The 15747-nt window shown below is 43.3% G+C and overlaps 1 non-coding gene across 1 annotated transcript; it reads left to right on the top strand.

Annotated features, from left to right (window-relative positions):
• The first annotated feature begins 15342 nt into the window (after positions 1-15342).
• Positions 15343-15424, top strand: TRNAS-UGA (transfer RNA serine (anticodon UGA)). Its single transcript has one exon. It is a non-coding gene; the product is annotated as a tRNA-Ser (tRNA).
• Positions 15425-15747: the final 323 nt, after the last annotated feature.

Consider the following 15747-nt stretch of genomic DNA (forward strand, 5'->3'; position numbering starts at 1 on the left):
CCTTCGGGCTGAGCAGCGGTCACTTGGTAGACGAAGGCCCTTCACGGGCTGTTGTGCCATGGGGTTTGTTTTCCTGGAAAATTTTATACATTTTAAGAGAAAATTAGCCAAATTAGAGCCGTTCCCAGGGAACACCACGGAGAGGTAGTCTCTTTGCGTTCCCCATAGATATATTTTTTTCACTTTATGCAAGTTCGTCAATTTTTTTAAGTGCTGATTCAACATATTTGCATGATTGTCCAGTGATATTCCATTGTCACGTTTTTTCTTTATTAATTATGATTCAGAATATTTACATATTTACATGATTTACAAATCCTGTAATATTCCAGGATAGTTTCACTGCAATATCTGACCGTGAGCAACACAAACTAGGAATGATCTTAGTTTGCCATCAACTTAAAGTCTTTTTAAGGCCTTTGAAATCCTCTCAACGGTCTTCACTGCCGATTTCTTTCTTCTCTTCCCATCGATATTCAAAACTATCCCGTCAAATTGGTGACCGTAGTACTCTGCGTCATCTCGAAGAGTCTTGATCAGCGAATATACATTCGGGTGCGCTCTCGAAATTAAACTGTTTATTCTTTGGTCCGATGCCGCCTTCCACAACAGTTCCACATATTCCTTGGGATGTGTTCGTTATCCAGCCATTGATCGAAGACATAGTCTAAAACACCTGTAGATTCTGATTTTCAGGCATGCTCTCCTGAATACATAGCCAACCATCATCAATCATGTGTAGAGGAATGTGCGCTAGTGCTGAACATATTAGAATAAGTCTAATTTCTTAATTTTCCCTGTACGCAGAAACATCGCCACAATCTTGTACTTTCTTCCATAGTCACCGATTTAAATTACAGTTGCAACCAAAAATCTCAGCTTGAGGAAACAGCGTTTTAGCTGATTGGAGGATGGCGATTTCGAAGTCCATAATAAGTGTCACAGGGTTCCATCCTGGTACGTTGTTTTAACACCTTCGAAGAAACGAGCATATGTTTCCCGTTTCTTGTTTGGTAACAGCGCGTAGACAGCTGATATCGTGTTGGTTTTTTCCCAAGAACTTCCAAGATTGGCGTGGATGATATACAACTGCCCAAACTGCTTGCTTGAACTTTTGAAAATCCCGTCGACAAAGAATGAGGAGCAACTTGATAAAAGCAGATTTTCCTTTCTCGCTGGCAAACACTAATATCCTGTCTTTAGGTCCCCTGTCGTCGTCTTCAAGTAGGAATTTTCCACCGTCGTTCATTGCTATGTGTCTCCTCCAGAATCGATCGGATCTTTTGTAGGTCCCATTCTTTTCCTTCGGATGCGATGTAACGATTGTTTGGCACTTCTATAGGATGGCTGCGATGTCACAAGGTCATAGCCTCTATTGAAGAGCTGGCCTACTTCTTCGGTGTAAATTGTTGAAATCATACTGCCTGTTTCCCTTGCAGATTCTTTTTTTTTTTTTTTTTTTTGCATTTTCTACAATATTTTTAACTTCATTCGCCTCGTCGTTCGGAATGGAAACATGACTTGTCTCTCCTAAAACTGCATTTTCTTTCGTTGTTAACCCTGACAGTAACACGTCTATAAATATCGCTTTAGTTACACCACACGTTTCGAAGACGTGTCACTCAAAGCCTATTATTTAAAGTTACATTAAAGTTATCAGATGGAATGAACAAGGAATAGAGGTGGTGGAGGGGATAACTCTCCCCTCCATAAGAGGAATAGAGGGCATTCATTCGCACAACACGTCAGAAAAACGTATGGTGTTACTGTTAGGGTTAATCTGCCTTTACATTTACTTTTCTTGAAATATACTTACCGCTTATAAGTCATTTGATCTTTATTGGTATAGACCACAATATACTGATGTCCGTTGTAAATCAATAAAGGCTTTCCCTTGGTGGTCTCAGTGAACTCCATAGCTGCAGAGCAATTATCACCAGTTCAACGCGGAACACTAGATGTCACAGAGGTATCAACTGTAGCAATGAACTCCACTTACCGGGTGGGCCTTCCCCTCCCCTGTTTCTGCATTCCAATCCTATTTGGGCCTCCGTGCAAATGTCACTGTTTGAAATAACCATGCTTAGTAATTTCCGGGAATTTTTGGCTTTCCGTGCAAGTGTCAACAAATTCCATCTCCATGCAAGTGTCACAACTTCCTTGGAACAAGAAGCGGAATCAAGCCAAGTATAGCCGGACAGTCCACTTTACTCTTCAAGCATTTAGTTACTAACATTCTGTCAGTATCCAAATTTGTATTGCGCACTTTGAGGGAGTGTATGGAGGATAACATTTTGTGCAGGATGTCATTTTCGAAAACGCTACAAACAAATCATCATCACGCGTTTAAATGTAGCGCGTAAGCTGCGTTAGTGCGTGGAGCCGAGCGAAGCGGAGTACTTACTTCATTCGACGTATTATTTTGCAGTGAAATTTGGAGAGGGATACTTTTCTCTTTTCTAATAATATAAGACGATTCTAAAGGTCTCACAAGATTGAAATGTGTCTTCAGTGTCAGCCGTAGACCAAAGCGTTTTTTCCAATCGTTCAAAAAACATGTAGTAAATATACAGGCTACACAGAAATGGTAAATCCAAGCGAGTTGGCCGTGCGGTTAGGGTCGCGTAGCTGTGGGTTTTGCCCTCTGGAGATAGTGGATTCAAATCTCACCGTCGTCGACACCTCTGATATTGGTCTTCCGCGATTTCCCATTTTCACACCAGGAAGACTGCACCTTAATTAAGGCCAAGGCAGCGATCTTCCCAATACCAGCACTTCCCCATCATCCCGTTGCCAAAAACCTTCGATGTGTTAGTGCCACGTTAAACAACTAGCAAATAGATGTGCTTTGATAAAAATAATTATGTAACATTATTAAGATTAACTATTAGTGAAAAAGTATTCTTGCGAGATAATGCCACTGTTTTAAAGCTCCCTTGCCTACCGGGTCGAATAGACCGTGTGCGCCTCACAACTTGACTCAAGTCCATGCGCCTGACGACGGGCTCTAACTCCGAGGAATCATAATTAATCAGACACGGTTGCAACCGCCTAATCACCCAGGAATCTAACCTGGGGGCCTCTGAACCGAAAACCCCAATGCTCAACGTTCGTTCAAGCATCCAGACTGAAGAAAATTCCTTTTATGACATTTTAACATGAATATATCTCTTAGAAATTCGGACATAAATTCTCTCCCGTATCAGTCATAGCTATTGCATCTTCCGTCCAACCAGACAGGCTGTAAAAGGGGCGCAGTAGAAGTAGTAGTATTAGTAGTAGTAGTAGTGTTCAACGCTAGCTGCATCGTCCGTGCCAGGACGTAATTTAGCACAGGATTTATTTATTTTCCTGACGTCAAAAGTCGTCAACTGAGAGAAACAAAAACAGCATCAGTTTGCAAATTAATCCATTTCGGAGATGAGACGAACTTTTATCCATCTATATGATAAACAGCTTCAGTAGGTCACTTGGATAGCAAATGGAGCAAACAGCATGTCCTCATTCACACGGAAATGATGTTATTAGCACCACGGTGTGATTACAAACGTAACGTTCGCTAATAAACGAGACTCCCTTAAGAAGATGAAATACAAAAAGTGAAACACGAGGTGTGAAATGAACTAACAATCTACTCACACAAATCCAAATCACAGAGTTCCCAACAATAAAATGACGGATTTCCTGGAAGGAGAACACAGTCAAACGAGTGCCCCTTTCCACGAATAAGATTTAAATAATGGGAATATTTCCACTGATATTTTATTCGCAGTGATTAATTGTATAGAATAGATATCTAATAATAACAACAATAATAAGAAGAAGAATATTAACAATAATAATAATGTTAAAATGAAGAGGGCATCTCCCTAGATTTAGGCCCCAGGAGCTCTGAACTTTGGAGCGTGGGTTGGTGCCCACGGGACCCTGAGCTGAGTCTTGGCATTGCTTACACTTAATTGTGCCAGTCTCCTCACTTTCATCTATCCTCTCCGACCTCCCTTGGTCAACTCTTGTTCTTTTCCGACCCCGACGTATTACGTATGGAGGCCTAGGGATTTTTTTTATTTTCACGCCCTTCGAGGCCCTTGTATTCCTTTGGCCGATATCTTCATTTTTCGAAGTGTCGCATCTCTTCCATTTTTCCCTATAATTAATGTTATATAGAGTTGTACTAGATGTACTTCCTTTTAAAACAATAATCACCGCCACCTACAGCAGCAGTTTAAATATCTACCTACAGTGACATCTTGTGGAGATACAATGAACTCAATCTTAATATGAAGTTCCAGTTTGAGGTTGCCACCTAGGGACCTATTTTGCAACTTCCATGTACGAAGGAAATGCAATATCTACGATTTGGCATTACTTCCTGTTCGGTCACGTTTTACGGTTGTTCCTACTGAATATCATTTAACCAGTCATAGCCCTGTCTCCCACTATTAAGGAAAGGCCCAGTAGTCAGTTGACTGTGTGAACAACGCATAAGGTACTCTCTTCACTTCAGGAGCTGGCCTGCTTTTTCCTTTTATTTTTCTTTACGTCAGACTGACTCAGATAGGTCTTATGGCGACGATGGGATAGAAAAGGCCTAGGAGTGGAAAGGAAGCGACCGTTTTCCATAATGTATAATACAACCCCAAAATTTTCCTGGTGTGAAAATGAGGAAGTACGGAAAACCATCTTCAGAACTGCTGACGGCAGGGTTCAAACCCAATATCTTCCGGGTGTATGTTCAAAGCTGCGCGCCCCTAACCACACGACCAACTTGCCTGGCAGCTGACGTGCTGGAGCAACATACAATGTAGGCTTCTCATCGTAAACTATGTGACTCTAGAGGATTCTAGCGGCTTCAGGGAAGATAGTAGCTTTACCTAGAATGCTCTCCCTACTTCAGTTTCAATGTAGGGATTTTATTAACTTGTTAGTCTATCATGTAGAATTTTTCTAGAACTTTCAAGCAACGAATGCACTGTAACTGCCCTACGGAGCATAACGTCTTGAAAGGACGCACGAGAGTAAAGCTGAACTTTTTTTAAATTTCGTGTGGTTATTTCTAGCCGAGTGCAGCCCTTGTAAGGCAGACCCTCCGATGAGGGTGGGCGGCATCTGCCATGTGTAGGTAACTGCGTGTTATTGTGGTGGAGGATAGTGTTATATGTGGTGTGTGAGTTGCAGGGATGTTGGGAACAGCACAAACACCCAGCCCCCGGACCATTGGAATTAATCAATTAAGGTTCAAATCCCCGACCCGGCCGGGAATCGAACCCGGGATCCTCTGAACCGAAGGCCAGTACGCTGAACATTCAGCCAACGAGTCGGACAAGCTGAACTAATAGGCACGTAGTCGGACACTTCATGAAAGTTCTACGTCGCTAGCCCATCCAAATTAGAAGAAATGCCTCGTAGATTTCTGGGGATGTGGATTTTAAAAAAGTACTAATAAGGGTTGTAGAAAGTTACATTTTTTCGATGAATGAGTATCCTCGTTCACTGAAAGGTCCGACGATATTCAGATAAATGCGTAAAAAGACAGAAGCGCGACACGTTTTCAGCCACAGCACACCAGTCCCTCTTCTCTCGAACCCAGGACCTAACATTCCAGAGCAACCCATCCAGTTAAGCCAAGATATCTCTACCCTCATCAACCTCCTACTACTCAAACTTCTCACACCCCAGAACCAAACCACAATCCCCATGCCCACTAGACAGCTCATCATTAATTAATCCCCCCCCTCCCCGCCAAGAAGAACTATACCAAGAAATTGTCCTCACTTCCTAAGCACTGGAACTCGGGTACAGCCGAGGCGGTGTGCCAACAACTGCACATATCAGATGCTATTTACTTTTTCCAAATTTAACACCTAAATGCTGTTCATAACTTAACATCCGCAATAGCTACTATTTAAATTACTAAATAGTATGCTGCGACCTTAAATACGATGTAGCGTTGCAGATCTCTGAAAGCAACACCAGCTGCGCAAGCCCTATAATTTAGGGTGAGCAACATCGTATACACAATAACTGTGCTAGTCATGATCACTGAATGTCACGTTTTCTCCGGCATACCAACACACATACAACACTACTACGCAGACGCACCACACACACACACACACACACACACACACACACACACACACACACACACACACACACACACACACACACACACAGTTAAGCAACATTGGGAATGGTCACCCACTGGATGGGTGACCAAAACACATACGCACACAGAAATTTACTACAACTGAATCTAACACATTACTGATCAATTATACATATAAGAAAATCACACAACAGTATATAACACACAAAAGCCGACAGAGGAGCGCGGAATAGCGCACCGGTATCGGCACCTCACAAACCACCTATCTCTAAGGAGATAGGTGGAACATACAGATGACCGGGGAGCGCAGAACAAGCAGCTGCACAACTCGCATGTAGAAGGGAGTTAGACCATCGAGAGCCAACCGGCTCGTAGCCACACCAGATCCGCCAGGAGCCAAGTAAGCTGGCCATCGCCAAGTCAACCGACAACATGACCGCCAGATGCCGGAGCCTTCCGACTCCCGTGATCATCCCAGCCGGCAGCCAAGTGAGCTGGCGCCCATCAAGCCATCCGACCAATCACAATCCACCAGACCAACCGATAACCAACCAGCGCCTATAACCTGCCAGCAGCCAATTACAACGACCTGGTACCGAAACCAAGACTATGCTACAACCGCGCTAGGCTAAGTCAAGTCTGGTAGCATCGAGGCCTACCAAGTAACGGCGCAAAGTCAATAGCTGGCATACTACCAACATCGCAAACTCCAGCTCCAAGCACACTGCAAAGGCAATTCGTCGCGATGGCCCGGTGCCCTGTGTTCGTGACCGGTGTGTGGCGTTAACCACTTAAAAACTAGCCCTGTCACGACTCAAGCAACGGGTTACCACTCAGGTCGGTCCGCCAAGTACGTTTGACCCCTCTGGTGTTTTTAACTCACCCCTTTATTCCCCAGGTCCCCATGACACACAATATCCTAATGTGTCAAGGATCCTCCATCCCTAGGTCCCCAAGTCATGGAATATCCTAATGTGCCATGGATCCTACCTCCCATGTCATCTAGGGAAACACCAGGGTACCCCTGAACTACCCCCTCTCACGGCTCACGTGCATCCGTGACGGCCGTTAAATCGTGGTTTTCTGTGGATGCTATGGCGGTTCACTCTCTGGCCCACAGTACCCAGTTCGACTGGCTCGTCCGATGCGTCGCGATGGGATCGCGGGAGGGATCGGCGCGGTTGGCTTCTGACGCTGCCGTCCAGGGACGCCATGCCCTCGAAAATTCCCAACCTCATATCCTCTCCTTCAACTCAACTTAAAATCACCCTAACCAGACAAACCTCCCCCCGCCCAACCCACTTCAGGGCCACCTCGGTGGATCGAGTAACCGAGACCCTGTAGCCAAGAAAATCACTCCCAACTCACTCAACTTACCACCTCCACCCTTTCACTTCCAAACAACCACCAACACTTCGCCTTTAAAGCCAAAATTAAATCAATCTTCAAACCTTGAAACACTAGAAAACAGGTAACAGAGGCGGGCGCATAGCCAAACGCTGGTTATATATAATGCTGTCTTCAAAATTATAACACCCGTACACTCACATTAATGTTAAATGTGTCAGTCACTGCAAAACACACCGGTATAATCTCGTTGCAATACCAAAAGCTACGTACATCGGGCATGGTCAGTACCAGGATGGGCGACCACCCAGGACTGCTACATACCAAAAAGCCTTGTTCGCTGTGCCAGTCTGGTCACGAACAATGCTCCTTTGCCTTGGTAAACAATTTCTAAAAAAGCTTTACGCACTTAAAGTTAAAATCATCATATTGTTAAACACACCTTATATGTTTGAAAAACACCTAAAATATCTCAAAAACCACATAAGTATAAACTATATACAGACGGTCAGAGGAGCGCAATTAAGAGCACCGGTATCGGTACATCGCATACCACCTATCTGGAGATAGGTGGCTCATGCGGATCACCAGGGAAACGCAGAACAAGGAAAGCACGTTTAAAAACAAGAAACCAACCTAAAATTTTGCCAAAATGACAAAATAATGAGGCAAACTGGAAAAGTGACCGAATCATCTAATGAGAAACACAAAGAAAAAAAAATTATCCAAGATAAAATCATATTTCAGATATTATACAGGTACACAATTCTCTAATTAGAACAGTAATAGAATATGCACCTAGAGGCTGGAACTCATGATGTAATAAATATATTGAAATAAATATAAACGTAGTCATGAAATGTCACAGCAGAAGGGGGTGTTCATAAGAAGTTCCGTCGAGTTTTGAATATTTCTGAAAACAGAATCATCAGTGACTTGTACAACATTGTCAATGACCTTTTAAATGAACATGATTGCGGAGATAAGTTGGTTGCGCGAATTTATTACAGAACAGCTAGGATGGCCGTCCCGCTGTTTTATTCACAGGGTAAATTTAGTCCACTCTGAACCAGAAACTCAAAGCAACGGATGCCGGAAATTTTTCTTGACTGTCAATTGCATTGCTGTATTCTTTTCTAAATCTACAAAGAGAACCTAGGCTTTAAATGAGAAGATTCAGATGAAAGTGTTTCTTATTTCGCAAGCACGCTGGAATTACAATTCTCGTTTTGTAGAAAGAATACCTGAGCATAAGAAGGAACCTTTTTACCTGTTCAAATGTAGCTCTAGATCTGACTAGAATTGGAAGCAGGACCCTTTGACAGCTGAGGCCATCGTGGCTCAGGTGGAAGCTCACCGGCCTCTCACAGCTGGCTTCCGTCGTTCAAATCCCGGTCACTCCATGCGAGATTTGTGCTAGACAAAGGGAGGGCGGGGCAGGATTTCCTCCTAGTACTCCGGTTATCTCTGTCATCATTTCAGCAACACTCTCTAATATCATTTCATTTCATCTGTCAGTCATTCATCTGTCAGTCCCACAGGAATGCGACAGGCTTCGGCAAAAACAAAGCAAAGGAAAGTTATCTCCGTACAGGCCGCAGGAGTGGAAGATAAAGGCTTCCACTATCCGTAACCTCGGCACTTAATGAGGTAGAGTGGTTAGCTCTATGCCCGGCCGCCTTTGCCCCCAGGAATTAACCTGGTACTCATTTTTGGTGTAGGCTGAGTGAACCTCAGCGTCATGTGCACCTCCGGAAGTGGAAATCTTGTTTCTTAAATTTTTACGACTTCCTGACAGGGATTCGAGCCTACGTCCTTCCGGACGAACCGAGCACGCCTTTACCGTCTCGGCCAGGCAGCCCTTGACAGGCTTCGGCAGCCGGCATAATTCCTATCCTCGCCGCTAGATTGGGGGCTGCATTCATTCCACGACTGGAAACAGGCTGTGTATAAAAAAACTCTTTTACAGCTGCTCGGGAAATTTTGAACACAATAGGAGACGAGCTTCAGATTTCATTAGGGATGTCTCTGGCATTATTCCAGTTACTGACAATATTTATGATAACGGACGATAGACAGGAGGATCAAGGAGGGCAAGGTGTAATATATTCGTCGCAGGGGCTCAGTCATCGTGTGTAAGGCTGTACGCCTCAGAGTGCTAGCCTTCTGAATTAAGACCCCACATACCTGGCTGCTCAGTAGCGTGTAACGCGGGAGATGTCCATGCGCGTACCGCCATGTTGAGGGCGAGCTGCGCAGTAGCGTGTTATTCGGGAGATGTCCGTGAGCGTACTGCCATGATGAGGGCGAGCTGGGTAGTAGCGTGTAACTCGGGAGATGTCCGTGGGCATACCGCCATGTTGAGGGTGCTGTTGGTACTCCAAGGAGACCAGTGGGATTCGAACTCACAACCTCCAGATTTCGCGTCGGTTGCTCTACCAATTGAGGTATGGTGGGCTAGGTCATGATTATTCTGTTGGAAAGGAGGTTGTGGTTTTGTAACCTACTGGTGTCCGGTTGGCCAGTTTTGTTCTGTACTTAAGACCTTTTCAACACGTAGTACATGTACGTAACACGACCTAATAGGTTAAAAGTCGATTTCGATTACAATGCGGTAGTGAAAATTCGATATCCAAAACTATTGTGTTAATAAACTTAAATCAAATGTCACGCAAATAGTATTCGGGGCAATAATTCTGATGTCTGCAATGAAAAAAGTGGACCGTGAAATGTGAAATTCTCTGTGTTCCTTCACATTAATTCTCAGTAAGTGTAATAATGTCTCATTGCAAGCCCCAGGTAAACTTAGCCATTCCCAGGCCATCATTAATTGATAATAAAGCACACAGCCCACACAGACAACCGTTCACATGCTCAATAAATATACAAGAGTCAAGGCTGTAGTAATATTTATGTGATGCATGTCCATAAAAACAGAAACATATTTTCCATTCTTATTGAACACTCTCCACAAATCATTTGGATATTTAGCAAACCGAATAAGAAGACCGCAAAATATACTACTAAGAAAATAAATGTAAACAAACACAAATGTTAAATTAAAAGTCCCCGAAATAAAAAAAAAAATTAGCGGTGTATCAGTTTCATTCTTTTCTTTATTTCTTAACCCCCTTACCCTCCAGGGTTGGTTTTTCCCTCGGACTCAGCGAGGGATCCTACCTCACCTCAAAAGCAGTGTCCTGGAGCGTGAGACTTTGGGAAAGGGGATACAACCGGGGACGAGGACCAGTACCTCGACCAGGCGGCCTCACCTGCTATCCTGAATAGGGGCCTTGTGAGGGGATGGGATGATTGGGAGGGATAGACAAGGAAGAGGGAAGAAAGCGGCCGTGGCGTTAAGATAGGTACCATCCCGTTATTTTGCCTGGAGGAGAAGTGGAAAAACACGGAAATCCAATTTGAGCATGGCTGAGGGGGGAATCGAACACCCGTCTACTCAGTAAACCTCCCGAAGCTGAACGGACCTCGTTCCAGCCCTCGTACAACTTTTTAAATTTCGTGGCAAAGCCGGGAATCGAACTCGGACCACCGTGGATGGCAGCTAATCACACTAACTACTACACCACAGAAGCGGATGGAGCATGAAATTTATTACCTTTAAAAAATGACCACGTCGGTCATTATTATGTTTGTAATTGCGTTGTTTTGCACATTAGAAATAGACACATGTAATTTAAAACTTTAGATTCCTTAAAAAAGGGCCTGAGTGGCTCAGACGATTGAGGCCCTGGAGTTCTAGCCCCAGGTTGACAGGTTCGATCCTGGCTCATTCCGGTGGTATTTGAAGGTGCTCAAATACGTCAGCCTCGTGTCAGTAGATTTACTGGCACGTAAAAGAACTCCTGCGGGACAAAATTCTGGTACCTCGGCGTCTCCGAAAACCGTAAAAGTAGTTAGTGGGACGTAAAGCAAATAACATTATTATTATTATTATTATTATTATTATTATTATTATTATTATTATTATTATTATTATTATTATTATTATTATTATTATTTTGATTCGTTGTGCCCAGCTGTGGAGCGCGTTTGAACTTATTTTGCACAATGTTTCTTCTTCCTTTCTTCCCAATATTTCTTCATTTTTTCACTGTGTTCCTTCCTGCGTGTTTCTGTCCAGCCTGTATTTTTTCTTGTTGGTTTCTCTGCAAATTTATGTAAACAACTGTACAGATCACGAAAGAAAAAGTAAACCTTTTATCCATTCCCAAGCAAATTGTAGAACATTAATAGTAATCGGTAAACATTTATGTTATTTAAAAATGCCATTACCGATATCAAGAACCTTGAATATTGACAGAAGGAACTATTAAAAAATGTTTCTATGAAAGGTACATAGCATATCTTTCCTTTTTGAGAAGTAATCACAGCAGGTTTAATAATGCGATGAGATTTTTGAGAAAGGTATATGACTGCCGAAAAAATAAAAAATCGGAAACTATGCCCAATTTTCACCACAAGTAAACTAGCTTACTACTTATCAACCGAATTACATATGCTTTTGTAATTTCCTGGATATGAAATCACATAATATCTAGAGGAGTATATATCCAATTATAATTTCTCTGTGATTTGCTGAAAGGTTCTTCTAGTATCAGGCGTATTATCAAATGATGGAAAGCTGGCTAGTTGCTTTACGTCGCACAGACACAGATAGGTCTTATGGCGACGATGGGAGAGGAAAGGCCTAGGAATGGGAAGGAATTGGCCATGGCCTTAATTAAGGTAAAGCCAAAGCATTTGCCTCGTGTGAAAATTGGAAACCATGGAAAACCATCTTCAGGGCTGCCGACAGTGGGGTTCGAACCCAATATCTCCAGGATGCAAGCTCAGAGCTGCGCGCTCCTAACCGCACGGCCAACTCGCCAGGTATGGAAAGCTGTAAAAGGAATCTTATCCATTGGCCAATGGATTGAATGGGTTAAATTAAATGACTTCTGACCATCGTTACAATGGTCCAAGTCTACCTACTAATTCTACATGTGTTTCTTAAGTTGGAATGAACATAATTATGTCAATAAGGAAAGAAAGCTTTCAACAGTGAGAAAAGATGTGGTGGCTAATGAGAATATATTAAAAAAATGGGTCTGAGAAAGAACACGAAAATCGTTGTTTATTCTATGGAGAAATAATGGAAGAGGCGTATGAGGAGTATGTAGGGGAATATACAACAAAATAGAAAGAGAAAAGCAATTCTACACAATTGTTAGATTATTAAACAGAGACTGGGTTACATCGGGAAGAATAACTAATTGTCCGCCTATATGGTGTACTGGTTGTATGACTCGCTGCCACACCTGGCGGCACACATTTCACATTCCGATCTCAATAATAATAATAATAATAATAATAATAATAATAATAATAATTCTTTCTTTCTTTCTTTCTTTCTTTCTTTCTTTCTTTCTTTCTCTCTTTCTTTCGTTATTCTTTCGTAATCCGTTTACCCTCCAGTGTTGGTTTTTTCCACCTCTACACCTCAATGGCAGTGTACTGGAACGTGAGACTTTGGGTCAAGAGGGATACACCTGGGCGGTAGGATCACGGACTCACCTGCTATGCTGAACAGGGGCTTTGTGGGGGATGGGAAGATCAGAATGGGTAAACAAGGAAGAAGGAAGGAAACGGCCGTGGCCTCAAGTTTGGTACCATCGCAGAATTTGCCTGGAGAAGAAGTGGGAAACCACGCAAAACCACTTCGAGGATGGCTCAGGTGGGAACCTCTCTATCCCTTGTACCACCATTCAAATTTTGTGGGCCGAGCGAGTTGACCATGTGGTTAGGGCGGCGCAGCTGTAAGCTTGCATCCGGGAGATATTAGGTTCGAACCCCACTGTCGGCAGCCCTGAAGATGGTTTTCCGTGGTTTCCCAATTTCACACCAGGCAAATACTGGGGATGTACCGTAATTAGGTCACGACTGCTTCCTTCCCATTCCTAATCTTTTCCTATCCCATCGTCGCCATAAGACCTATCTGTGTCGGTGCAGCGTAAAGCAAATAGAAAAGAAACTTGCTTGTTTGCACATTAAGAATATACACATGTAATTAAAACCTTAGAATCCTTGAGAAAAAAGACAACTTCAAACAATAGTAGTACACAAGTTTACAGATCATGAAGAAAGACATCTTTTACCCATCCCCCCAGCAAGTTTTAGAACATTAATAATCGGCAAATTCTGCAAACACTTATGTTATTTAAAAACGTCATTACCGATAACAGGAACCTTGAATATTTACATGAGAAACTATAAATTAAAATGCTTCTTTGAACGGTACATAGCATATCTTTCCTTTCTGCGAAGTAATCATAGCAGGTTTAACACTGCGAACAGGGTATCAGGAGGGTAAGCAGGTTAAGAAAGAAAGAAAGGAAGAAAGAAAGAATGTGTTTCTTAAGATGGAATGAAGATATGTCAATAATGAAGGAAAGGCTTTCAACAGTGCGAATGTATAAAAAGGATCAGAGAGAGAGGCATAACGAAAATCGTTGTTTATTTTATAGAGAAATAATGGAAGACGCGCATTATTCATAGTATGTAGGGGAATACAAAACAAAAATAGAAAGAGAGAAACAATTCTATACAATTCTTAAATTATTGGACAAAGTGAGGATTACACCGCCTTTCTGGTGTAGTGCCAATGGCCGTAGCCATGTTGAAACACCGGATACCGTGAGATCTCCGAAGTTAGGCAACGCTGGGCGTGGTGAATATTTGGATGGGTTGCCACGCGCTATTGGGGGGGGGGGGGTAAAGGAGTGGAGGAGCGGAAAGGAACTGGCCATCCGACCGTAAGTAAACTCCGGCTCAGGCACACTTCTGCGGAGGTTCGAACCTGCTTTCGGGCAGAATACACCCTTACCTGGTGCAGTGGTTGTGTGATTAGCTGCCACATCCAGCGGCACACACTTCACATTCCGGTCTTAATAATAATAATAATGATAATTATAATAATAATTTTTGCCTTCTTTCTTTCATAATAATCCGTTTACCCTCCAGGGTTGGGCCGAAGGAGCCCGCCCCAACCAATAACTGTGTCCTGGAGCGCGAGACTTTGGGTCGTGGGATACAACTGGAGAGGACGACCAGTACCTCGCCCAGGCGGCCTCACCTGCAATGCTAAACAGGGGCACTGTGGGGGACGAGAAGATCGGAAGGAATAGGCAAGGAAAAGGGAAGGAAGCGGCCGTGGTCTTATGATAGGTACCATCTGGGCATTTGCCTGGAGGAGAAGTGGGAAAACACGGAAAACCACTTCGAGGATGACTGAAGTGGGAATCGAACCGACCTCTACTCACTTGATGCCCGAGACTGAGTGGACGCCATTCCAGTGTAATCCTCGTACCAGTTTTCAAATTTCGTGGCAGAGCCCGGGCGTGGCAGCTAATTACGCTAACCACTACAGCACAGAGGCGAACTACTTTTCTCTGTGGAGAAAGTGTCTCAAATAGTTCTTCACCGGGAAACAGTGTTATATAAGGGATGAAGCTTTGATTGTAGTCTAGTTGCCTTGTTAGGATTAATGAACTAAAAATAAGATTTCTATTAATATGAGCTTTCTAAAGTTTTAAGTTTTGATGTGTATTAGGAGCGACATTCAGATGCTAGGCCTAGATTAGGAACAGAAAAAGCGCCAACCGGGAAGTTTCAGTTTTCAGCATGTGCTTCAGGACGTATGAGGTTTTAATGAGCATATATTTACATGCACATCTGAAGAGACTTAGCGGATATGGTCGTCACGTCTAGTGGTGAGTAATGACTCGATATCTTTCCAAACAAAGTGATAATTAACTGACTGCAACAAAAGAATAACAGCTTTGATCCAGGCAGATACAGAAGTGCAAAGTGAATGCTACGACGCTGCAGCTGCGGTGTCCGAGTGGTTAAGGAGTTGGACTTGAAATCCAATGGGTGCTACCCGCGCAGGTTCGAGTCCTGTCCGCAGCGGAAATTTTAAACTTTTGAGTTTGAAAAAAAATTGGCAATGTAACGGAATGGTTTCTTCGTCCTGAAAGATAGGCACGTTCTATTGACACAACACAGTACTGAAACAGTAATTTCCAGTGGCGGGATGTTCAGAAAGAAACAAGTTAAACTGTTTACCCTCCAGGGTTGGTTTTTCTCCCGGACTCAGTGAGGAATCCCACCTCTACCGCCTCTATGGGCAGTGTTCCGGAGCGTGAACATTTGGGTCGGGGATACAACTGGGGAGGATGACCAGTACCTCGCGGCGGCCTCACCTGCTGTGCTGAACTGGGGCCTTGCGGAAG

Source organism: Anabrus simplex, chromosome 3 (genome assembly GCF_040414725.1).
Source record: "Anabrus simplex isolate iqAnaSimp1 chromosome 3, ASM4041472v1, whole genome shotgun sequence".
Lineage (NCBI taxonomy): Eukaryota > Metazoa > Arthropoda > Insecta > Orthoptera > Tettigoniidae > Anabrus > Anabrus simplex.